Source organism: Mustela erminea, chromosome 13, assembly GCF_009829155.1.
Source record: "Mustela erminea isolate mMusErm1 chromosome 13, mMusErm1.Pri, whole genome shotgun sequence".
In the NCBI taxonomy this organism is placed as follows: domain Eukaryota; kingdom Metazoa; phylum Chordata; class Mammalia; order Carnivora; family Mustelidae; genus Mustela; species Mustela erminea.
Window position 1 is genome coordinate 67753303 of NC_045626.1, and position 25516 is coordinate 67778818.

At 46.9% G+C, this 25516-nt stretch overlaps 1 long non-coding RNA gene across 2 annotated transcripts in view; it reads left to right on the top strand.

Annotated features, from left to right (window-relative positions):
* The first annotated feature begins 825 nt into the window (after window positions 1–825).
* The window catches only part of LOC116572400, a 78729-nt gene continuing 54038 nt past the window's right edge, over window positions 826–25516 (top strand). The window contains exons 1-2 of one of the 2 annotated variants that reach the window (XR_004278293.1): window positions 826–888; window positions 19848–19988. This is a non-coding gene — a long non-coding RNA (uncharacterized LOC116572400). The remainder of the gene's footprint in view (window positions 889–19847; window positions 19989–25516) is intronic. The other variant, XR_004278295.1, reaches the window with a different exon arrangement.

Consider the following 25516-nt stretch of genomic DNA (forward strand, 5'->3'; position numbering starts at 1 on the left):
AGTGGCACAGGGAGCTGTGGTGGGCCCATGGTCGGGTGGGGGGGTAGCTGTGTGACAGCCAAATGGGGTAGAAGAGCAGCACCTGGGGGGGGGGGGGGTAGGGGGGTGGAATCTAGGCAGCACCAACCGGGAGTGGGGGTGGAACCAGTCCGGAGGAGGCAGCAGCAGTGAGGCAGGCATGGTGGGCTGGCCCCTAGTGCAGGTCAAGGGGGCGAGGCAGCGAAGCACAGTAGAGGCCAGCGGCACAGGGCTGCAGGAGAGCGGAAGGCCACTGAGGTAAGGGCAGCAGTTAGAGGGGCACAGCAGGGTGGTAGGGGTGCATGTGGGCGGTAGCAGTGTGGTGGAAGGACGGGGAGGGGGGGCAGATATTCAGGGCGGTAGTAGGGTGGTGATGCGCCTGGCAGCGGGGAAGCAATGGAGTCCGGGGAAGGGCGTAGCCCTTGGGCAGTAGCGGCCTGGGTGGGGAGGCGGGACCAGCCCGGTGTCAGCGGGGCGTCAGCTTCACGGTGTGGTGGGCGGGGCTGCATGGGCCTGAGGAGTTGGCAGCCTGGTGATAACGCTGAGGTAGGAAGACGGAATCGTGGGGGAGGGAGCAGGGGTCACAAGAGGCGAGGACGGGGGCAGGCAGTAGTGGCATGGGAGGGGTGGCGGGCTGTGGCGTGGGAGCTGCATGGCACCCGAGTGGGGTAGCCACGTGGCACCTGTGGGGGGTTGGGTGGAATCTAGGCGGCAGCAGAGGGGCTAGGGGGTGGGACCAGCCCCAGGCAGCAGTGTAGCAACAGTTAGGAGGGCGTGGTGGGCGGGCCCATAGTGCACGTCAAGGGGGCGGGGCAGCAAAGCACAGCCCGGGCTGGGGGCACAGGGAGCCGTGGAGCGGTGGCAGCTGAGGTAAGGAGGGCGGTTGGAGGGGCACAGCAGGGTGGCAGGGGTGTATATGCGGGGGACAACAATGTGGTAGAAGCCCTGGGGGGCGACGTTCAGGGCGGAAGTAGCTTGGTAATGCGCCTGGCAGTGGGGAGGCAAGGGAGTGGGGGGAGGGGAAGCAGTTAGACGGTAGTGGAGTGTGGGGGGAGGTGGGACCAGCAGGGTGTCCGTGGGTGTCCACGTGTTTGTGTGGTGGGTGTGGCAGCAGAGGCCCAAGGAGTTGGCTGCCACGTGATCATACTCAGGTAGGGAGACTGGACCACGGGGTTAGGCAGCAAGGGTCACTAGAGGCAGGGGAGGGGACACCCAGGCAGTAGTGGCCCAGGGAGAGGTGGCGGGCCTGGGTGGGAGCTGTGTGACACCCGAGCGGGGCAGCTGTGCGGCACCTTTGGAGGATGGGTTGGAATCTAGGTGGCAGCACGGGGAGTGAGGGGGTGGGAGCAGCCCACAGTTCCACAGTTCCTAGTGCAGGAACACTAGGTGGGCATGGTGGGCCATCCCATAGTGCGTGTCAAGACGGCGGGGCAGTGAAGCGCAGCAGAGGCTGGGGGCATAGAGCAACAGTGGAGCGGCAGCAGCGGTGGTAAAGGGGGGTCATGTGGGGGGGTACAGCAGGGTGGCAGGGGGTGCATGTGGGGGGCAGCAAGGTGGTAGCAGCGTGGGGGGGCAGGGGGTGGGCGTGCGAAGTGAGAACTCGCGGTGGCAGCGGGGAAGCAACTGAGCAGGAGGAGGGGGAAGCAGCTAGGTAGTAGTGGCAGATGGCGGGGAGGGACCAGTCTGGCACCAGTGGGGTGTCAATGTCATGGTGTAGTGGGCGAGGCTGCCGGGCTCCATGGGAGCGAGGAGGTGGCAAAGAGGTTATAACACTCGAGGGAGTAGGGCCAGCGGGAGGGAGGGGGTGTCACCAGGCAGCAATGGTACAGGGAGGGGTAGCTTCCTGAGGTAAGGGGAAGCTGCATGACACCCGGGTGGGGCAGCAGTGTGCCACCTGTGGGGGGTGAGTGGAACTTAGGTGGCAGTATGGGGGAGAGGGGGTGGGACCAGCCCCAAGGCAGGGGCTCAGCAAGAGCTTGGCCAGTTGGTGGGCAGGCACATAGTGCAGGTCAACAGGGCAGGGCAGCAAAGCACAGCAGAGGGCTGGGGCACATGGCAGCAGCAGAGCGGCAGCAGTGGTGGTAAGGGAGCGGTGTTGGGAGGCACAGCAGGGTGGCACGGTGCATGTGGGGGTGCAGAAAACTGGTAGTAGCACGGGCTGGAGAGCAGAAGAGCTTGGCAGCAGCAGTGCGGCAATGCCTATGGCAGTGGGAAGTCAACGGAGTGGAGGGGAAGGGGAAGCAGCTAGGCAGTAGTGATGTGGGGTCCGGGGGACCAGCCACGCATCATCGGGAGGCCAATGTCTTGGTGTGGTGGGCAAGGTAGCAGGGCTGCAGGGGCGCCAGGAGGTGGCAGAGAGGTGAAAATGCTCAGGTATGGGGGCGGGACCAGTGGGGAAGGGAGCTGGGGTCACCCGACCCCGGGGGGCGGGGGGGTGGAGGGAGCAACCAGTCAGTAGTGGCACAGGCAGGGGTAGCGGCCCGTGGGTCGGGAGCTGCGTGCCATCCGAGTTGGTCAGCAGTGTGGCACCTGTAGGGTTTGGGTGGAATATAGGCTGCAGGGCAGGGTGGAGAGGGTGGGATCAGCCCTGAGGCAGCCGGGCAGCAACAGGTTGGCTGGCCTGCTGGGCCTGCTCATAATGCATGCCAAGGAGGCAGGGCAGTGAAGCACAGCAGATGCGGGAGGCACAGGACAGAGGAAGGGGGCAGGAAGGGGGCCTGTGTGGGGCACAGCAGTGTGGCAGGGGTGCATTTTTGGGAGGCAGCAAGCTGGTAGCAGCGCAGGGGTGTGGACCTGCTGGGCAGCAACATGCTTGGCAGCCAGGAGGCATCGGAGTGGGGTGGTGGAGGGAGTCGCTAGGCGGTAGTGTCCTTTGGGGGTGGGCAGGACTAGCCGGGTATGAGCGGGATGTCAATGTCATGGCATGGTGGGTCAGGCAGCGAAGCAAGGGCCTGGCTTTGCTGGGCTTGGTACACGTCTACAAGGCAGGACCAGTGAGAGCAGCGTCAGCGGGGACCCAGGGTAGCAGTGGAGAGGCAATGGTGGTTATAAGTGGGGGCAGCCTGGTGGTACCAGTGCGGGGAAGGTGGAGTAGGACTAGTGGGCAGCAGCAGCGTGCCAATAGGGGTAGGGGAGCAGGAAGGCTCCAGAGTGGGGGTCAAGGGTAGCAGCTAGGTGGTAGCATGCAGGGAGGGGTGGGCAGAAACAGCAGGGGGGCAGCATGGCAGGTGGGACAGCAGTGCAAGTCAACAGGACAGGGCTGCAAAAGGACTAGGCTACAAAGACCAGCAGCTGCAGGACACAGGGCAGCAGCAGGACATAGGGAAGAGTGGGACACAGGGCAGCAGCAGATCAGAAGCAGGGTAGTGGTAAGGGAGCAGTGATAGCGAGGGGCAGGGGACTGGTTGTGGGGGCGTGGTGCACTCAGCAGGGTAGAGGTGCGGGGAGACCACAGAGGGATGGTAGCTGCAATGAGGTGGGGCAGCAGGACAGTAATGGCACATGGTAGTGGGCGGGGTAGGTAGGACAGCGCGGCTGCTTGGGCACATGTGGGGTGGCAGGCAGGTGCTGGCATGCGGAGAAGGGGTGATGGGACCAGCTGGGAGGCAGCTGCACAGTAACTGCACAGGAAGGGCATGAAGGGCAAGGTAGGATCTTAATGCATGTCAATGGGGGCTGGACATTGAAGGTCAGCAGTGGCCTGGGGCACAGGGCCGAAGCCCAGCAGCAGCAGCGGTGGTAAGGTGGACAGTTATGAGGTGTGCACTGCAGACGGCAGGGTCACAAGGCGGGGGCACCCAGGCGGTAGCAGCATTGGGAGAAGGCTGGGATGAGTGGGGCGGCAGCAGCACGTTAGTGGAGAGGGAATCTGGAGGCACAGGAGCAGGGTTAGGAGGGCTGACAGGCAGTAGCAGTTCAGGGGTGTTTGGTGGGACCATCAGGGCAAGAGCATCAGGTTAATAGCTGTGTGGGCAGGGCAGTGAAATTCAGCAGCAGTAACAGCAGGATGGAGGGCAGCTGTGGATTCACAGTGGCACTTGGCACTGGGGTAAGGTGGATGGAGAGGCAGGGGCTCTGCACAGCCACTGCAGCAAGGGGGCAGTATGCAGTGAAGAAATGGCATGGGGGGGCGGGCAGGGGGCGGGGGGGGGGGGAGGTGCAGGGGTTGGAGCGGGGAGGGTGCAGGGGGGTGACTTGAGGAAGCTCAGTAGGATGGCAGTAGACTGGGAGGCAAATCAGGGAGGCAAAGCGAAGAGGGATTTGCCCCGAAGTGGTTGGGAGGGACCAGCGGGGCAGCAGCTACAAGGCAGTGGCTCAGCATGGCTGGGGCGGGGGGGGGGGGTGGGGGGGGGGGTGGGCAGGGCGGGGCAGTGGAGATGGGCTGGAGCAGCAGTGTGACCAAGGTAGCAGTGGTGGTGCTGTTGGAAACACAGGCACCAGGGCAGCAGGTGAGGGCAGTAGAAGCCTTGGAGGGTGACGCAACAGGGTGGTAGAGTCCTGGGGGGTGCATAAGGGAGTGGTAAGGGCACTGGGGGTGGCATAGCAGGGCATCAGTTGCAATGAGCAGGGAAGCGGGGCAGCAATGGCTAGGGTTAGCAGTTGTGGGACAAAGGGGCATAGCTGTGGAGTAGCACAGTGGAGGGTGGCAGCAGTGGTGGCAGCAGCCTATCAGGAATGAGGGGCGAAAGGGACAACGGCGGTTGTGTGGGGTGCAGCAGGGTGGCAGTGGGGGGGTTGCACAGTGGGGTGGCAGTGGTACGGGGTGTGGGGACCAGCCAGACGGCTGAAGCACAGGTCGGGGGGCAGTGATTTGGTAGCAGCGCTATCAAATAATTTTTCTGCATCTGTTGAGATGGTCCTATGATTTTGATCCTTTGTTTGGTTAATGTGGCACATTAGTTTGATTGATTTCTGGATGTTGAACTGCCGTTGCATCCCTGAAATAAATCTTAATCGTACCTCTTCCTGTGTTGTTGAATTTGGTTTGCTGATAATTGGGTGAGGATTTTTATGTCTATGTTCATCACTGATACTAGTTTGTAATTTCTTGTGGCACCTTGGGAGGTTTTGATAAGGGCCATGCTGGCCTCATAAAATGAGGTGCCGAGCATTCCTTCCTTTTGTTTTTCTGGCAGAGTTTGAGAAGGATTGCTAGTCATTTTTTTCCCCCCTTTGGATGATTTGTAGAATTAACCAGTGAAACCACAGGGTTCTGGACTTTTGCTTGTTAGAGGTTTTTGATTTCTTATTTAATCTCCCTACTGGTCAGGATTTCCATTTCTTCAGGATTCAGTTTTGGCAGTTTGTGTTTCTGGCAATGTATCTTTTTCTTTTGGATTATACAACTCATTGGGGTGTAATTGTTCAGGGTACTTTCTTATGAGCCTTTGCGTATCTATGGTATCAGGGAACATCTCTTTCATTTCTGATGATGAGTCCTTATTTTTTTTTTTTTTAGCTTGAGTCTGGCTGAGACTGTCTGCTCTTTTCAATGAATCAGCTTTTTGTTGATTTTTTTTTTTACCTTTCTATTGTCTTTTTAGTCTGTATTTCATTTATTTCAGTTCTGATATGTTCCTCCCTTTCTTCTACTAACTTTGGTCTTTATTTGTTCTTTTTCTGTTTCCTTGAGGTATCAAGTTAGGTTGCTTATTTGAGACGTTTCATATTTCTTTTTTTTTTAAGATTTTATTTATTTATTATTTTAGAGAGAGAGTGAGAAAGAGAGACAGCGTGAGAGAGGGGAGGGTTAGAGGGAGAAGCATATTCCCAGTAGAGTCAGGAGCCTGATGTGGAACTGGATCCTAGGACTCCCAAGATCTTGACCTGAGCCAAAGGCAGTCGCTTAACCAACTGAGCAACCCAGGTGCCTTGTTTCATGTTTCTTGAGTTACTGTTTTTTTCTTGTATCACTATAAACTTCCCTCTTAGAACCACTTTTTTTTTTTTTAGGTTAGCTCTAAGGGGTGCCTGGGTGGCTCAGTCTGTGAATTTAGGGTCCTTGAATTGAGCCTTACATTGGCTCCCTGGTCAGCATGGGAAGCCACTTTCTCCCTCTCCTACTTCCTGCCACTCCCTCCACTTTGCTCAGTCTCTCTCTCTCTCTCTCTCTCTCTCTCTCGGTCAAATAAATAAATGACATCTTTAAAATGTAAAGTGAGCTCTAAGTCCAGTGTGGGTCTGAAACTCAAAACCACAAGATCAGGAGTCACAGCACTCCACCGACTAATGGGGTGCCCTGTTTTAAAAGCCCTTTTACTGCATTCCGTAAATTTTGTTTCATTGTATTATTTTTTCATTTGCCTCAAAGTATTTCTTGGTTTCTCTTTTGGTTTGCCCACGGACCCAATTGGTTGTTCAGTAGCATGTTCTTTAATCTCTGTGTGTATGAAATTCCAGTTTTCTTCTTGTAACTGATTTCTAGTTCTATACCACTATGGTTTGAAAAGATGGTTGATTTGATTTCAGTCATCATTTGGGAAAATTCTAGACTTCTGGAGTTTACAGACTTGTCTTGTGGCCTCACATATGACCAATGGTGGAGCATGTTCTGTGTGCACTTGAGAGGAGTGTATTCCATGTGCTGTGATTGGATGGAGGGTTCTGTGTGTATCTGTCAAGTCCATCTAAGTAACGAGTTGTCTGAGGCTGATGTTTCCTTTGTGATCTGCTGTCTGGATGGTGTATCCATTGAGAGAGTGTGAGGTATTAAAGTTCCCTACAGTATTGGTGCCGATTGCTCCTCTTAGGTTTGTTCATATATGCTCTACATATTCAGTTGCTCATCTGTCAGGTGGGTACATATTTCTAAATGTTGCATCCTCTTACTGCATTGATTCCATTACCCGTTCTTAATGCCTTTCTTTGGCTCTTGTTACAGTGTTTGCATTTTTTCTTTTTCTCCTCCATTGGACTAAGAATCAGAAGATCATCTGTTAGCTCTGCAGCCATGAACAAAACACACCCTTGCTCTAAGTCTGGTTTTCTTTTTTTTTTCCCCTTCTATAAATAAACACAATAAATTCTTCTCCCAGGACCGTATCCTGATTCCAATAAGAGACTGTATATACCAGTGCTTTGTAAACTAGGAGATACTGCCCAAGTACGAAAATGATTGTGCAACCACCAGATGTTCAGGATAAGATTTTTAAAGACTTATTTATTTATTGTAGAGACAGAAAGAGAGTACATGCACATGCATATGCTAGAGAGGGGAGGGTCAAAGGGAGAGAGGGTATCCTCCAGCAGCCTCCCGACTGAGTGTGGAGCCTGGTGTGGGGATCTCTACAGGAACTTGGGATCTTGATTTGAGCCAAAATCGAGAGTCAGCCACTTAACTGACTGTGCCACCCAGAATAAGATTTTTTAAAATATTTTTTGAGGGCTTACTCTCATAGGTATTATTCTAAGTTATATCTATTTTATTCAATTCTAAAAACTATTCTTAAATTAAAAATAGAATCTATTCTAAAAGCAAATATTCATAATATCCTCAGAGGTGGGGAAACAGGGAGAAAAGAGGTTAAGTAGGGGCACCGGGGCAGTTCATTTGTTGCCTTTGGCTCAGGACATAATTCCAGGTTCCTGGGATCAAACCCCACATCAGGCTCCCTGCTCAGTGGGGAGTCATCTTCTCCCTCTCCCTCTGTCCCTCCCCCTGCTTATGTCCTCTCTCTCTCCCTCCACCCTCTCTCAAATAAATAAATAAATAAATAAATAAATAAATAAGTTACTTGCTCAGTGTCATGGTAAATATTACAACCGGATCCAGACTGGTGTATGTGACTCGGAAGTTTGTGTTCTTTCATTTTAATATTTACCAAATAAATACCTAGCCCTCAAAATACCATAGATTAAATTAGTTTCCCCTTTCTCCATACATTTAGTATCGGAAAATGCTACAATTCCAGGACCCTGGCTGGTGCAGGTGGAGTGTGTGACTCTTGATCTCAGGGTTATGAATTTGAGCCATTTGGGGGTACAGATTACTTAATTGAAATTTAAAAAAAGATTCTGTAATTGGTCTTGATTTCTTTTTTCCTTTTCACCCCTTCACCCACTTCTCCTACCTCCAACCCCAAACTTCTGCCACTCCCATCTGTTCTACCTGTGAGCTCATATTTTTGTTCTGTTTGTTTATTTGTTTTAAGGTTCTACATATAAGTGATTTCTAGTATTTGTCTTTCTGTCTGGCCTGTTTTACTTAGCATAATGCCTTCAAGGGCCACCATGTTGTAAATAGAAAGATTTCATCCTTTATTATGGCTGAGTAGGATTCCACTATGTTTATCAACCACAGTTTCTTTTTTTTTTATATTTTTTTTATTTCCAGCATAACAGTATTCATTATTTTTGCACCACACCCCGTGCTCCATGCAATCCGTGCCCTCTATAATACCCACCACCTGGTACCCCAACCTCCCACCCCCCGTCCCTTCAAAACCCTCAAATTGTTTTTCAGAGTCCATAGTCTCTCATGGTTCACCTCCCCTTCCAATTTCCCCCAACTCCCTTCTCCACTCTAAGTCCCCATGTCCTCCATGCTATTTGTTATGCTTCACAAATAAGTGAAACCATATGATAATTGACTCTCTCTGCTTGACTTATTTCACTCAGCATACTCTCTTCCAGTCCCGTCCATGTTGCTACAAAAGTTGGGTATTCATCCTTTCTGATGGAGGCATAATACTCTATCCCCAGGGGTACAGGTCTGTGAATCACCAGGTTTACACACTTCACAGCACTCACCAAAGCACATACCCTCCCCAATGTCCATAATCCCACCCCCTTCTCCCAAACCCCCTCCCCCCAGCAACCCTCAGTTTGTTTTGTGAGATTAAGAGTCACTTATGGTTTGTCTCCCTCCCAATCCCATCTTGTTTCATTGATTCTTCACCTACCCACTTAAGCCCCCATGTTGAATCACCACTTCCTCATATCAGGGAGATCATATGATAGTTGTCTTTCTCTGCTTGACTTATTTCGCTAAGCATGATATGCTCTAGTTCCATCCATGTTGTCGGAAATGGCAAGATTTCATTTCTTTTGATGGCTGCATAGTATTCCATTGTGTATATATACCACATCTTCTTGATCCATTCATCTGTTGATGGACATCTAGGTTCTTTCCATAGTTTGGCTATTGTGGACATTGCTACTATAAACATTCGGGTGCATGTGCCCCTTTGGATCACTACGTTTGTATCCTTAGGGTAAATACCCAATAGTGCAATTGCTGGGTCATAGGGCAGTTCTATTTTCAACATTTTGAGGAACCTCCATGCTGTTTTCCAGAGTGGCTGCACCAGCTTGCATTCCCACCAACAGTGTAGGAGGGTTCCCCTTTCTCCGCATCCTCGCCAGCATCTGTCATTTCCTGACTTGTTGATTTTAGCCATTCTGACTGGTGTGAGGTGATATCTCATTGTGGTTTTGATTTGTATTTCCCTGATGCCAAGTGATATGGAGCATTTTTTCATGTGTTTGTTGGCCATCTGGATGTCTTCTTTGCAGAAATGTCTGTTCATGTCCTCTGCCCATTTCTTGATTGGCTATTTGTTCTTTGGGTGTTGAGTTTGCTAAGTTCTTTATAGATTCTGGACACTAGTCCTTTATCTGATATGTCGTTGGCAAATATCTTCTCCCATTCTGTCAGTTGTCTTTTGATTTTGTTAACTGTTTCCTTTGCTGTGCAAAAGCTTTTGATCTTGATGAAATCCCAATAGTTCATTTTTGCCCTTGCTTCCCTTGCCTTTGGCGTTGTTCCTAGGAAGATGTTGCTGCGGCAGAGGTCAAAGAGGTTGCTGCCTGTGTTCTCCTCAAGGATTTTGATGGATTCCTTTCGCACATTGAGGTCCTTCATCCATTTTGAATCTATTTTTGTGTGTGGTGTAAGGAAATGGTCCAATTTCATTTTTCTGCATGTGGCTGTCCAATTTTCCCAGCACCATTTATTGAAGAGGCTCTCTTTTTTCCATTGGACATTCTTTCCTGCTTTGTCGAAGATTAGTTGACCATAGAGTTGAGGGTCTATTTCTGGGCTCTCTATTCTGTTCCATTGATCTATGTGTCTGTTTTTGTGCCAGTACCATGCTGTCTTGATGACGACAGCTTTGTAATAGAGCTTGAAGTCCGGAATTGTGATGCCACCAACGTTGGCTTTCTTTTTCAATATCGCTTTGGCTATTCGAGGTCTTTTCTGGTTCCATATAAATTTTAGCATTATTTGTTCCATTTCTTTGAAAAAGATGGATGGTACTTTGATAGGAATTGCATTAAATATGTAGATTGCTTTAGGTAGCATAGACATTTTCACAATATTTATTCTTCCAATCCAGGAGCATGGAACATTTTTCCATTTCTTTGTGTCTTCCTCAGTTTCTTTCATGAGTACTTTATAGTTTTCTGAGTATAGATTCTGTGTCTCTTTGGTTAGGTTTATTCCTAGGTATCTTATGGTTTTGGGTGCAATTGTAAATGGGATGGACTCCTTAATTTCTCTTTCTTCTGTCTTGCTGTTGGTGTAGAGAAATGCAACTGATTTCTGTGCATTGATTTTATATGCTGACACTTTACTGAATTCCTGTATAAATTCTAGCAGTTTTGGAGTGGAGTCTTTTGGGTTTTCCACATATAGTATCATATCATCTGCGAAGAGTGATAATTTGACTTCTTCTTTGCCGATTTGGATGCCTTTAATTTCCTTTTGTTGTCTGATTGCTGAGGCTAGGACCTCTAGTACTATGTTGAATAGCAATGGTGATAATGGACATCCGTGCCGTGTTCCTGACCTTAGCGGAAAAGCTTTCAGTTTTTCTCCATTGAGAATGATATTTGCGGTGGGTTTTTCATAGATGGCTTTGATGATATTGAGGTATGTGCCCTCTATCCCTACACTTTGAAGAGTTTTGATCAGGAAGGGATGCTGTACTTTGTCAAATGCTTTTTCAGCATCTATTGAGAGTATCATATGGTTCTTGTTCTTTCTTTTATTGATGTGTTGTATCACATTGACTGATTTGCGGATGTTGAACCAACCTTGCAGCCCTGGAATAAATCCCACTTGGTCGTGGTGAATAATCTTTTTAATGTACTGTTGAATCCTATTGGCTAGTATTTTGTTGAGTATTTTCGCATCTGTGTTCATCAAGGATATCGGTCTATAGCTCTCTTTTTTGGTGGGATCCTTGTCTGGTTTTGGGATCAAGGTGATGCTGGCCTCATAAAATGAGTTTGGAAGTTTTCCTTCCATTTCTATTTTTTGGAACAGTTTCAGGAGAATAGGAATTAGTTCTTCTTTAAATGTTTGGTAGAATTCCCCCAGGAAGCCGTCTGGCCCTGGGCTTTTGTTTGTTTGGAGATTTTTAATGACTGTTTCAATCTCCTTACTGGTTATGGGTCTGTTCAGGCTTTCTATTTCTTCCTGGTTCAGTTGTGGTAGTTTATATGTTTCTAGGAATGCATCCATTTCTTCCAGATTGTCAAATTTATTGGCGTAGAGTTGCTCATAGTATGTTCTTATAATAGTTTGTATTTCTTTGGTGTTAGTTGTGATCTCTCCTCTTTCATTCATGATTTTATTTATTTGGGTCCTTTCTCTTTTCTTTTTGATGAGTCGGGCCAGGGGTTTATCAATTTTATTAATTCTTTCAAAGAACCAGCTCCTAGTTTCGTTGATTTGTTCTATTGTTTTTTTGGTTTCTATTTCATTGATTTCTGCTCTGATCTTTATGATTTCTCTCCTCCTGCTGGGCTTAGGGTTTCTTTCTTGTTCTTTCTCCAGCTCCTTTAGGTGGAGGGTTAGGTTGTGTACCTGAGACCTTTCTTGTTTCTTGAGAAAGGCTTGTACCGCTATATATTTTCCTCTCAGGACTGCCTTTGTTGTGTCCCACAGATTTTGAACCGTTGTATTTTCATTATCATTTGTTTCCATGATTTTTTTCAATTCTTCTTTAATTTCCCGGTTGACCCATTCATTCTTCAGAAGGATGCTGTTTAGTCTCCATGTATTTGGGTTCTTTCCAAACTTCCTTTTGTGGTTGAGTTCTAGCTTTAGAGCATTGTGGTCTGAAAATATGCAGGGAATGATCCCAATCTTTTGATACCGGTTGAGTCCTGATTTAGGACCGAGGATGTGATCTATTCTGGAGAATGTTCCATGTGCACTAGAGAAGAATGTGTATTCTGTTGCTTTGGGATGAAATATTCTGAATATATCTGTGATGTCCATCTGGTCCAGTGTGTCGTTTAAGGCCTTTATTTCCTTGCTGATCTTTTGCTTGGATGATCTGTCCATTTCAGTGAGGGGAGTGTTAAAGTCCCCTACTATTATTGTATTATTGTTGATGTGTTTCTTTGATTTTGTTATTAATTGGTTTATATAGTTGGCTGCTCCCACGTTGGGGGCATAGATATTTAAAATTGTTAAATCTTCTTGTTGGACAGACCCTTTGAGTATGATATAGTGTCCTTCCTCATCTCTTATTATAGTCTTTGGCTTAAAATCTAATTGATCTGATATAAGGATTGCCACTCCTGCTTTCTTCTGATGTCCATTAGCATGGTAAATTCTTTTCCACCCCCTCACTTTAAATCTGGAGGTGTCTTCGGGCTTAAAATGAGTTTCTTGGAGGCAACATATAGATGGGTTTTGTTTTTTTATCCATTCTGATAGCCTGTGTCTTTTGACAGGGGCATTTAGCCCATTAACATTCAGGGTAACTATTGAGAGATATGAATTTAGTGCCATTGTATTGCCTGTAAGGTGACTGTTACTGTATATGGTCTCTGTTCCTTTCTGATCTACCACTTGTAGGCTCTCTCTTTGCTTAGAGGACCCCTTTCAATATTTCCTGTAGAGCTGGTTTGGTATTTGCAAATTCTTTCAGTTTTTGTTTGTCCTGGAAGCTTTTAATCTCTCCTTCTATTTTCAATGATAGCCTAGCTGGATATAGTATTCTTGGCTGCATGTTTTTCTCGTTTAGTGCTCTGAAAATATCATGCCAGCTCTTTCTGGCCTGCCAGGTCTCTGTGGATAAGTCAGCTGCCAATCTAATATTTTTACCATTGTATGTTACAGACTTCTTTTCCTGGGCTGCTTTCAGGATTTTCTCTTTGTCACTGAGACTTGTAAATTTTACTATTAGGTGACGGGGTGTGGGCCTATTCTTATTGATTTGGAGGGGCGTTCTCTGAACCTCCTGAATTTTGATGCTCGTTCCCTTTGCCATATTGGGGAAATTCTCCCCAATAATTCTCTCCAGTATACCTTCTGCTCTCCTCTCTCTTTCTTCTTCTTCTGGAATCCCAATTATTCTAATGTTGTTTCGTCTTATGGTGTCACTTATCTCTCGAATTCTCCCCTCGTGGTCCAGTAGCTGTTTGTCCCTCTTTTGCTCAGCTTCTTTATTCTCTGTCATTTGGTCTTCTATATCACTAATTCTTTCTTCTGCCTCATTTATCCTAGCAGTGAGAGCCTCCATTTTTGATTGCACTTCATTAATAGCTTTTTTTATTTCAACTTGGTTAGATTTTAGTTCTTTTATTTCTCCAGAAAGGGCTTTTATATCTCTCGAGAGGGTTTCTCTAATATCTTCCATGCCTTTTTCGAGCCCGGCTAGAACCTTGAGAATTGTCATTCTGAACTCTAGATCTGACATATTACCAATGTCTGTATTGATTAGGTCCCTAGCCTTCGGTACTGCCTCTTGTTCTTTTTTTTGTGTTGAATTTTTCCGTCTTGTCATTTTGTCCAGATAAGAGTATATGAAGGGGCAAGTAAAATACTAAAAGGGTGGCAACAACCCCAGGAAAAAATGCTTTAACCAAATTAGAAGAGATCCAAAATCGTGAGGGGGGAGAAAGGGGATAAAAAGAGGTTCAAAAAGGAAGAAAGAAAGAAAAAAAAAGAAAAAAGAAAAAAAAAAGAAAAAAGAAAAGAATTAAAAAAAAAAAGGAAAACACCTAAGAAAAATGTAAAAAAGAAAAAATATATATATTAGATAAACTAGTAAAAAATCGTTAAAAAAGAAAAAGGTAACAGTTAAAAAAAAAAATTTTACCTGAAGGTGAGAAAAAAAAAAAATGAAAAAGAAAAAAATTAAATTAACTGCAAGACTAAAAAAAAATCACAGGGAAAAAGCCATGAGTTCCGTGCTTGGCTTTCTCCTCCTCTGGAATTCTGCTGCTCTCCTTGGTATTGAAACCGCACTCCTTGGTAGGTGAACTTGGTCTCGGCTGGATTTCTTGTTGATCTTCTGGGGGAGGGGCCTGGTGTAGTGATTCTCAAGTGTCTTTGCCCCAGGCGGAATTATACCGCCCTTACCCGGGGCCGGGGTGAGTAATCTGCTCGGGTTTGCTTTCAGGAGCTTTTGTTCCCTGAGCGCTTTCCGTAGAGTTCCGGAGGACGGGAATACAAATGGCGGCCTCCTGGTCTCCGGCCCGGAGGAGCCGAGAGCCCAGGGCCGCACTCCTCAGTGCGCCCTCAGAGAATAGCGCCCAGTTACTCCCGTCTGCCTGACCTCCGGCCGCGCTCCGAGCTCACCGAGCCTGCGACTGGTCAAGGTAACACCGAGCTGTGAGCTTACTGTCGGCTCTGTCTCTGTAGCCGGCTTTCCCGTTCCAATACCCGCAAAGTCTGCGACACTCAGACACCCCTGATCCTTCTGTGACCCTGCGGGACCTGAGGCCACGCTGAACCCACGTGGGCTTCGCCCCGGTTTAGCCTCTGGAGCGATGTCCCTCAGCGGAACAGACTTTTAAAAGTCCTGATTTTGTGCACCGTTGCTCCGCCGCTTGCCGGGAGCTGGCCCCTCCCCCCGGGGTCTATCTTCCCGTCGCTTTGGATTCACTTCTCCACCGGTCCTACCTTTCAGAAAGTGATTGTTTTTCTGTTTCCAGAATTGCTTTTCTTCTTCTCTTCGATCTGCCGATGGATTTTCAGGTGTTTGCAATCTTTAGATAAGCTATCTAGCTGATCTCCGGCTAGCTGAAGCAGTCTCAGCGTGCTGCTTCTCCGCCATCTTGACTCCTCCCCCTATCAACCACAGTTTCTTTATTCATTCATCCACTGATGGCATTTAGGTTTTTTCTTTATTTTCATGGTTGTAAATAATCCTGCAGTGTGCACAGGGGTGAATATATCTTTTGTCAGTTAGTGTTTTCATTTCCTTCAGATAAATACTCAGAAAGGGAATTGCTGGATCCTATGGTAGTTCTGTGTCTCATTTTTTTGAGCAACTTCTGTACTGTTTTCCATAGTGGCTGCACCCATGTATACTCCCAGTAACAGTACTAGAGTTTTCCTGTACTCCACATCTTCATCAAAACTTGCTATTTCTTGTCTTTTCGATAATGGCCTTCTGACAGGTGTGAAGTCCTGCCTCATTCTGGTTTGATTTGCATTTCCCTGATGATTAATCATGTTGAGCGTCTTTTCATGTTCGTGTAGACCATTTGTATGTCTTCTTTAGGAAAATGTCTATTTGGATCTGCTCCTATTACATTAGATTGCCTGTTGAGTTTTTGTTGTTTTTGGTGATTTGGTGTGTTTAGCTTTGCTTTGCTGTTGAGTTGTGTGAGTTCTTTATATTTTGAATATTAAACCCTTATCAGATATATAATTTACAAATGTTTTCCCATACTGTAGGTTGCTGCTTTATTTTGTTGATAGTTTTCTTTGTTGTTTGGGCATTTTATAATTTGATGTAGGCCTACACTTTGGTTCTTTGCTTGTTTTTACTTTGATATCAGCTTAAAAGCACAACTACCAAGACCTGTGTCAGGGAACTTTCCAAACCCTGTGTTTTCTGCTACAAGTTTTATAGTTCCAGGACTTACATTCGAGTGCTTGATCCATTTTGAGTTATTTGTGGAGTGTGTGATATAAGAGAATGGTGCAGTTTTGTTGTTTTGCATGTAGCTCTCCAGTGTTCCCAGCCCCATTGATGAAAGAGACTGTTTTTCCCCTTTTGTTTATTCTCGGCTCCTTTGTCATAAGGTCCCGGACCATAGATGTGTGTGTTTACTGCTGGGCTCTCTCCTCTCTTCTGGTGATGTGTGTGTCTGTTTTTATGACAATGCTAGGTTGTTTTGATTACTCTAGCTTTGTCATAGTCTGAAATGAGCAAGCCTGATGCCTTTAGAGTGGTTCCTCTTTCTCTAGATTGCTCTAGTATTCAGATATATAATTTTGTGGCATTATACAGATTTTTAGATCCTTTGTCTCCTTCTATGAAAAGTGTCATTAGAATTTTGATAGGAATTGCAGTGAAACTGTAGATGGTTTAGGGAAGTATGAATATTTTACCACTATTAATTCTTCTAATCCATGAACATGCAATGTCTTTCAGTTTATGTGTGTGGCCTTCAGTTTCTTTTCCTTACCATCTTGTAGTTTTCATTATATGGGATTTTACCTCTTGGTGAAGTTTATTCCTGGGTATTTTATTCTTTTTGATGCAACTTCAGGTGGGATGATCCTCCTACTTTATTTTCTGTTGATTCGTTATTAACGTATAGAAACGCAGCAAGTTTTTGGGGTAGTGATATTGTATCCTGTCCCTTTACTGAATTTAGTCATAGTTTGAACAATTTTTCACTGGCATCTTTGAGGTTTTCCTTATATTCTGTGTCATCTGCAAATAATGACCATTTTACTTTCTTCCCAGTTTTGATGCCTTCTGTTTATCTTCTTGCATAATTGTTCTGCCTTGGATTTTCAATATTGTGTTGAGTAAAAGTGGCAAGGAAAGATCAGCAATGTTCCTAACTTAGGCGATCTTAGAGGTAACAGTAACAGCTGAAACTTTTCACTATGGGATGTGAAGTAATCCGTGTGGTTGTCATATATGGCGTTCTTGATGTTGAGGTATGGTTCCTGGTCTATGCACTCTGTTAAGAATTTTGATTGCAGACGGATATTAAAGTTTGTCAAGTGCTTCCTCTGCATGTCAAGATGATCACATCATTTTTATTCTTTATTTTGTTAATGAGCTGTATCACTTTGGTCCATGTGCACTTGTGAACCATCATTGCATTCCTGGAATAAATCCCACTTGATCATAGTATATGATCCTCTCAGCATATTGGTGAACTTGGGTTGCTAGTATTTTGTTGAACATTTTTGAACCTATGGTCATCAGGGATATTGGACTGTAAGATTCTTTTCTTGGGGTTTCCTTGTTTAATTTTTGTATTAGGATAATGTTGGCCTCAGCAAATGAGTTTAGAAGCTTTCTCTTCTGTTTTTTTGGAAAAGTGGGCAAAGGACTGGTATGGATCCTTCCCTGAATGGTGGAATTTACCACAGAAGGCATCTGGTTCCTGGAGCTTGGTTTTTTGGGAGGTTTTAAATTGCTGACATGATGAGTACTGGGTGTTCTACGTAAGTATTGAATCACTAAAGATGAAACTGTTTCCACATGTTGGTGGTGGGATGGATGAAGAGAAACAAGAGTCATGGGGGCCCAGCGCTCAATTGTTCCATCTGCCACTGCGGCTGTGCTGTTCCTCTCAGATGCTAGCAGAGGATGAAGGATGTGTTGGAAACTCAGCAGTGTGGTGGTGGTGGGTTGGCTGGAACGTGGGACCCAAGCAGGGTGATGGGACTGATGCAGGGCCCTCCTGTCACACTCACAGGGTACCCGATTGCTAACTGCCTGGCCAACAGCAACCCCAGCACGTTCACCACAGTGGAGATGGGTGGCCATGGTGAGGCAATTCACAGCCACCAAGCTGGCCCCAGAGTCGGTGTACATCTTCAGGCTGATGACCAAGATGAGGCAGGGCTGGGGGAGCCCCTAGAGGCCACTGTAATCACCACCAAGAAGAGAGATAAGGCCAGAGGCCCAGGTCCACTGTCCTGGTGACACGAGGAGGATAGCTGGGCCCATATGGGAGCCACAAACTTGCTGGGTCCAGGGCTTCCTGGGGCAGGACTTGCAGGGTATAGTGTGTCTACACAGCCCGATATTTACCAGACAGGCGGGAATGTCCCTGGAGAGGAGGTTGTGTAACTGGGTCAGGATGGCTTTGAGTCACCCTGTTGGAGGGAGGCTCCCTGAAGCCAGGTGCTTTTTCTCTGACGTTCAAAACCACATGATCAGCTGAGCCAGGTGTTCCAAAACACCATTCCTACCAAACAATCCTGGGGAGATATGTCTTCATGGATGCTGCTTCTTTTCCAAGGACTAGTGAGGTGCTTATTATTCAGTGTCTTGGTTTATCCTCACCAAATCCTGGGGGACAAAGTGCTGTGAGGCCCCGTTCTACAGAAGATGTGGGGCTCAGACAGATTCAGTCATTTACCAGGGACACAGCTGTTGAGGCAGTGATATGGACACCCTCCACAGACACTGGGCCCCCTGTTCCCACAGCAGTCTGCTGTGGTTCCCATCTCAGTGAGCCCTTGATATGCCCTCCAGCCTCATCCTGGCATCTGACCAGATGATTTTCAGGAACTAAGGGTGATTTTGTGGAGCCCCTTGGCAGTAGCAGCTTGACACCTTGATGACACCGTGCCCAGGTGCCTTGCCAGATGATTAGGTAATGTTATTTGTTGGCAGGTATAGGACCCTCGGGATACTTGGGGGACCTCGAGAAGAGGAATCCATCCAAATCAACAGGTATTGCAGACAAGTCTGATGTGAGTATTGGGCTTGGCTTTGGCCTGGACACACTATTGAAAGTTCACTCTAGAGATTGCTCATGAAAAGTTCCAGCACAGCAGGGTTTCAAAATCCATATGGTATGGTCACTCACTATGTCTGCCAGGCTTAGTTAGAATAGATGCTAAGAAACCAAGTGTGTTTGCTGCTGCCTTCTTGCATCTAAGAAACCATCCCAAATCCTATGAACTGAAATTCATCACCCGTGTGTACTGGCACCCGCTACCACCACCGCCAGATGTTTCTGTGCCTCACAGTGGGTCCCGTGAAGCTATGAAACTATTTAGTTCTCAGTCAGGTTTGGGGACCTCACTTTGGAGGTTGGCAGTGTTTTCTGTTTGGGACAATCCTATCAGAACTATACCCCAAATCATCCCAGAATCCTCTAGAAGCTGCTTGTTGGAGGGCTTGCCCTTTGGGTCAGTAGCATAGTTGCTGGATAGGAGGAAACAGCTTGAATCTCCAAGGTAAATGTTACATTCATACTGTGTGGTGATTATTTGTTGGTTTTTTTATTACTTTTTTTTTTTTGAGTTCCAGGGTCCAGGAGAGAAATGTCTTGGAAAGAAAAGAGGCTCATTTCAGCCAAATAGAGTTGTGAAAAAAGAAAGGAAGCAAGACTAAGAGGGTCCCTCATGAAGAGTAGAAAAGACATTAAGGAGGTAGAGTGTATGCACATCTCCTGTGGGAGTTCCCTATCATTGAATTTGTGGGATAGATGAATGAGAATGCATGTCAACGGTGAAAGAAGATTCAAGGAGAAGTAAGCATCCCTAGGATGGTCATGCAAAATGTAGTTGAAATAGCGTTTGTGAGGATCTTCTGTTTTGGCTCTGGGAGCAGCAGGAACTTTAATTAGACTCTCATCACTAGTTGCCAATGGCGATTGATGCCTGGGCCACCTCCTGGCCCATATCCTACTGCGTGGGTCTGGCATAGACATCATGGAACTCCCGGTAGCCAATTTACCATGCATGTATTAGGTGAAGGTCTGCCAGCAGCAATGCTAAGACTTTCACAGATTCCGGGATCCTGTGGTTTTGGCCACTTTGAGCCTGTGCTCCCTGCTGGAAGGGAGAAGCATGCTTCTAGTTTTGCGTGACACAGGTCTCCCCAAGTGCGGGTCCTGAGACCTCAGCTAAGTGTTCTCCCTTGTTTTTACAGGTGGTGATTTGAGGCTCAAGTGACTTGGCCTCGTTCACAGCATCCAGTGCTTGTGGCCTCTGTCTCTTCAGTGCAGATTCAAGTGCAGCACGTACAGGAGTGTGACCCCTGTTGTCTCCCTGGTGGTTGTGCATCACAGTAGTAAGTTGTCTTGGTTCTGAACCTTCTGCCTGGGTTGAGGTTCAGGCCTTTACTTGGGTGTCTTCTTTTGTTGGCTTCTTTCTGTCTTCCAGAGGGAAAGATACCGTCTTCTTGTCGATTAAATTGGAGATGTACCTTAACCAGAATATCTAGAGTCTGTTGCTTGGGGAAAATTACTTAGTGGCACATATGGAGAAGGTTCTGCAAGTCCCTCCCCCACACAAAACATCTGAACTACAGGTTGCTTCTGTTAGCAGAATCATGAGTTATTGAAGGGTTATCTTAGAAATAGACATTCTCCCCCACAGTAGTGTTTCTGCCAACACATTTTTTTAAGGGCCGTTAAACTAGAGTAAAGAATATCGGGCATCTTTATAAATGGATCTTGGAGTGGACGTGCTTTTTTCTTTTTTTTTTTTTCTTCTTTAAGAAGGAGAGGTGGGAGTGAGAGAGACACTGGCAGGCTCCACACACTTTGCAGAGCATGACACAGGGTTCGATCCGACAACCCTGAGATCATGACTTCAGCCAAAATCAAGAGGGTCAGAAACAGGGTCACTCACATAGAGTAGAGAAGACCTTCAGGAGGTAGAGTATGTGCACATCTCCTGTAGGAATTCCATATCACTGAAGATTCAGGGTAGATGAATGAGATCACATTTCTAATATGAAGGAAGATTCAAGGAGAAGTAAACATCGTTACGATCATCATGTGAAATGCAGTTGTAATAGGGGTTCTGGTCTTCTGTTTTGGTTCTGGGAGCAGCAGGAGATTTATTTAGGCTCTTGTCATGAGTTGCCAATGGTGACTGATGTCTGGGTCACCTCCTGTCCTACATCCTCTTTTTAGTCTGGCATAGACATCACAGAACTCCTGGTAGCCAAGTTTGGAAGGGGTGGTATGGAGTGAGAGAGAGACCATTAAACAGGTTCCACACGCTGTGCAGAGCATGAGACGGGGCTCGATCCAACAATCCTGACATGAGGACCTGAGCCAAAATCAAGAGTTGGTCCCTTAAGTGAAAGAACCATGCAGGCATTCCTGGACATGCTTTGTCTTTGTGGAAAGGAGTGTAAGTACCCTTTCCTGTTATAAAATCTTCTAAAATCTGCAGTGGTCTTACACCTTCTCAGGCCCAGAGATATGTAGCTATTTTTGGTGGTAGAGAAAACCACTTGGCGACCAAGTTCTCATAGGCGGGGAAGAAGCCCTAACTGCCTGATGCTGAACTGTAGAGGTTTTCCTGTCTTGATACCTACAGTTCTTCCAGAAGAACACCTTTGTAAAAGATGAAATTAATTTGCAAGCCCCTGGGTGGTGCAGTTGTTTAAGCATCTGCCCTTGACTGAGGTCAGGATCCCTGGATCCTGGGGGATCAAGCCCTGCATTGGGTACCCTTCTCAATGTGAAGCCTGCTTCCTCTCCCTCTTCCCCCCGGCCAACCCCGACTGTTCTAGCTCCCTCTCTAGCTCTCTCGCTCTCAAATAAGTAAAGAAAATAGAAATATTTCTAAGCATGTAATTAATTTGTAGATCTTTTCCAGTTTATGAGGACAGTATTAGTAGAATTAAGGACACATGAGAGATAGGTCACAAACCACGTGTTTGTTGAATCTTGTTGCCATTCATCCTTGCGATCTGCATACATCGATGGATTAATGTTTTTGTGAACATATGCTAATCACCTTGTGTCCTCAGATTCTGAGCTAACCCTCCAATTGATGTTCTCATAGATCACAGGCAGTATATTTGTGTCAGACTTCCTACCAACAGACAGTACCAGTGTCATTTGTGAGAGCTAGTAAAGGAAGAGTCCCCCGCTTTTACTTTGCACAGTGCGCACGGTTGTGAGATCCCGCCTGTTCGGTGATACTGGCCTTTCTGCAAGTACTGTGGGAAGGGAGCAGATCTGCTTTATTTCTAGCTATTGGTTACTGAATACTGCATTCAACATTCCTCAGGATGTTACCCAGTTGTATGTGTTTGCAGTGAAAAATTGTCAGTGTCTGAGTTTGTATGTCAGTTTCACACTAAGAAATTCCTTGGGAGGTATTTGCCCAGTGATTTTCTGATGTGAGTGTCAGGGGAAGAATTTCCCCCCATTGCATTGGGATCAGTGTTTCCTCAGGGTGAGGGTGTCGTTGCTGGCTGAGGAATAATGGATACCTGAGGACATGGCTTTCCTCATCACACCGGGAGGATTTTCTGGCTCTGTAAGGAATGGGATGCCCACATGGATTTCATCGACATTCAGCAGCAGCGATGATACAGGGTGTCCCAGGAGGTCCCTGCACCTTTGCTCCTGTGTGAGGGATGACACGCACTCTGAGGTTGTAGTGAGAGCTCAGGCTAGAGCCCCAGTTGAAGCTTCTCCCACCAAGATACAGCACTAGTGGTTCTCCCTGTGTGAGTTCTCTGGTGTTGGGAAAGGGACCACTTCTGGCAGAAGGCTGCCGGGTTTGTACTGTGTGATTTCTGTGGTGGTGAGAAAGGTGGGCGTTCTGGGTAAAGGCGGGACCCCAGGGATGACAGACACAGGTTTCTCTGATCTGAGTTGTGTGGTGTCTCCAAGTGTGAGAACTGTATCTAACGGCTCTTCCACATTGAGTGCATTTGTTGGGGTTCCCACTGGTGTGGATCCTCAGATGCTGGCTAAGGGTGTGGCTGGACTAAATACTTTCACTTGAAGATGGCATTCAACCAGTTTCTGTCTGTGGGAATGTGTTCATGGCCTTGAAGGGATGCATGTTGCTGAGCGCTTGTACAGCAATCTGACCACATGGCTTCTACCCCGTGTGAGGTCACTGGCGTGAATAAGAGCAGAGCTCTCTGAATGAAGGGTCTCCCACTTTCACTACATCCCTAAGGTGCCTCTCTGGTGGTTTTGCTATGTACAGAGGTGAGCACAGCCCTAGAATTGTTTCCCCCATGCGTATCATGTCTACTGTCCTTGGAAGGGTGAGTTCTCTCATGTTTCCCGAGGTTAGAGCCCCAACTAAAGGCTCCCCCACACTGGGGAGAGGTGTGTGGTGCAATCCAGGGTGAACGAGCTCTGATGTCACTTGAACTGGGGACACATGGCTGAAGGCTCTTCCACATGTCTGTAAACACAAGATTTCTCTTCCCATGACACAACACACACGGAGTGAGGTGACGTACATGAGAAATCTTCCTCCTGTGCCCCAGCATTGGCTGGGTTCCCGTGCAGTGTGAACCCTCTGCTAATGGCCAGGACCAGAGAGGCTGTGGAAGGATCACTTATTCATGTTCCTCCCTTCCTGACTCAATGTACGAATTCCAGCCCCTTCCTTTAGGAATAGTCTCTGCGTCAAACTCTGCATGCCACTTGTGGTCAGGTGCAGTATTACTTTTCTGAATTCAGATAGATCTTTCTACATGGTAGCCTCACACCCATGTCGTCTTCTGATTAAATTTACATGTCTAAGTTTCAAAGACTATATCGGTGAGCTGTTGAAGCCAGTGACTTTTACAGACACTCAGGCGATGGCTTGACTTGAGGCCCATTTCAGCTGAGAAATGAAACTATTCAGATTTTTGGTGGGACAACACGTATCCTCAGTGTCTTGGAAGACAGGAGATTGTGGTGAATGCTTTGTATACCCCATGTCCAGCTGTAGTGTGGAAAGGCAGGGTTCATTACCGTGAAGCTTACCATTAACCTGCAGAGTAGCAAGCCTTTGAGATGCACCCATGTGGGTATCACTTCATCCTTTATAATAGGGAACCTATTGCCATGAGCCCTTGGGTCTTCTAGGCAAAGAATGAGTCACGGAACACTACATGAAAACTACTGAAGTACTGTATGATGACTAACATAACAGAACAAAAGAAGGAAAGAGGGGTGAGGGGAGAAGGAATACAAAGAAGCAACAGATAATGAAGGGAAGGAAGGGAGGAGGGGGAGGGTGGGTTTGAAAAAAGAGAGAAGAGAACCTGGTAGAGAGGCATTAGGGGAAAGAAAAATTTTGCAAGTTATGAGACCAACATCTGAGAGTTAAGATTTGAGCTTGTTGATAAAGGAAAGAAATGGAGTCATCTACTAAGGAGCAGAAACATGTTATAGGGTATTGGTGATTAGAACCTATTGACCAGATAAACATGTGAGAAAAAGAAAGTGAGGGTGGGACGCTGGGGAGATTAAGATGGGCAAACTCAACAAAGTTGAGGACTGAAAGAGGTGCCATGTGATGGTTTCAGTCCAGGGGTCACAGAAGTGCCCTGTGTTCAGAGGACACAGAATGTGCAGTGGGTTAGGTGGAATGAGACGACATCCACCTAGAGTTGACAGAAATGGGACAGTGTTGCAGGGGTGTTTCCACAGGAGCCTTATAAGAGACAGGACTGATGTAGGAAAGGCATTAGAGTTCAAGGCTGATGGTCAAGAAAGAAGTCTTGAGATGGCTTTGTTGGCAAAAGGTGATTTTATTAAAGCACAGGGACATGACCCATGGGTAGAAAGGCTTGCTATGCTGAGGTTGTGATGGGAGGCTGAGTCTCTAGGATGGTGTTGAGGGAGGTCAGGAAAAAGGGAGATTTTGCAAGACAGTTCCAGTAGGACAGAGGATACACAGGATCCCCAAGGCTTTGCTCTTGTGAAGTGAAGGTGGTTTTTCCTTCTAGGCAGGCATTCATAGAAAGATAGTTGGGAGCTTCCAGGAGGAATTTTACCTTCCTCCTCTCATAGGTCCTTCTCAAGGGACTGCAGGTTTGGAAAGAAATTCCATTTTATTGACATTTCATTCTGCCTCAGCCTCCCTCAGTGTTACGGTGGGGAGGGAGATGTTAGGGCTTCAGGAAATGGAGTTATGAGTCTCTGGAAGTTAGCTAGCCTGTTGACAAGCAAGCCTCTTCCTTGGCAATCACTAGGACATATATAAACTGAGGGAGACTCAGGTCTTGCATTGTTTTTATCTCTATTTGTGAAGAATCGGGTGTTTTTTTTTTTCCCTTTCCTTCGCTTTAGGGTAGCCAGAGTGCCTGAGGAATGTCACCCATATCGCATGTTGTGGTGTGACGTGCCAGCTTCTGCTTTGTCCTCAGCTAGCCTTCTCTTCCATCCACATATCCTCCTGAACAATTTAGACCCTTCAGTCATTAAGGTTGTTGAAGGAGGAAGGTCTTATCTTCTGTAATGTTTTCCTGCTGAATAGGGGCATAAAGATGTCCCTACCTATGGGTCAGTACTGGTCATTTGGGGGTCTCTCTGTATAAGAGCTGTGGATTGCAGAGGCCGCTGAGTGCAGGGGGAAACTTCTGTTTGGATTTTCCTGAGTAGAAAGGACCATCTGTCCTCTGGAAGTTAGTACAGTGAAGGATTCCTGGCACCACCTGGAGAGACAGGGGATAAAGCAACAAAACAGGGTTAGAAGAACAAAAAGGAGGAGAAGCCCCATGATGAGTCCTTTGAGAGTAGGTGAGAATCCTCCCCCAGACCAAGAGATGAGCCAGTCCTTAAAGAGCGGGAGCCTTGAAAGTGCAGATATGAGCACTGGGGTCTGTTAGGAACC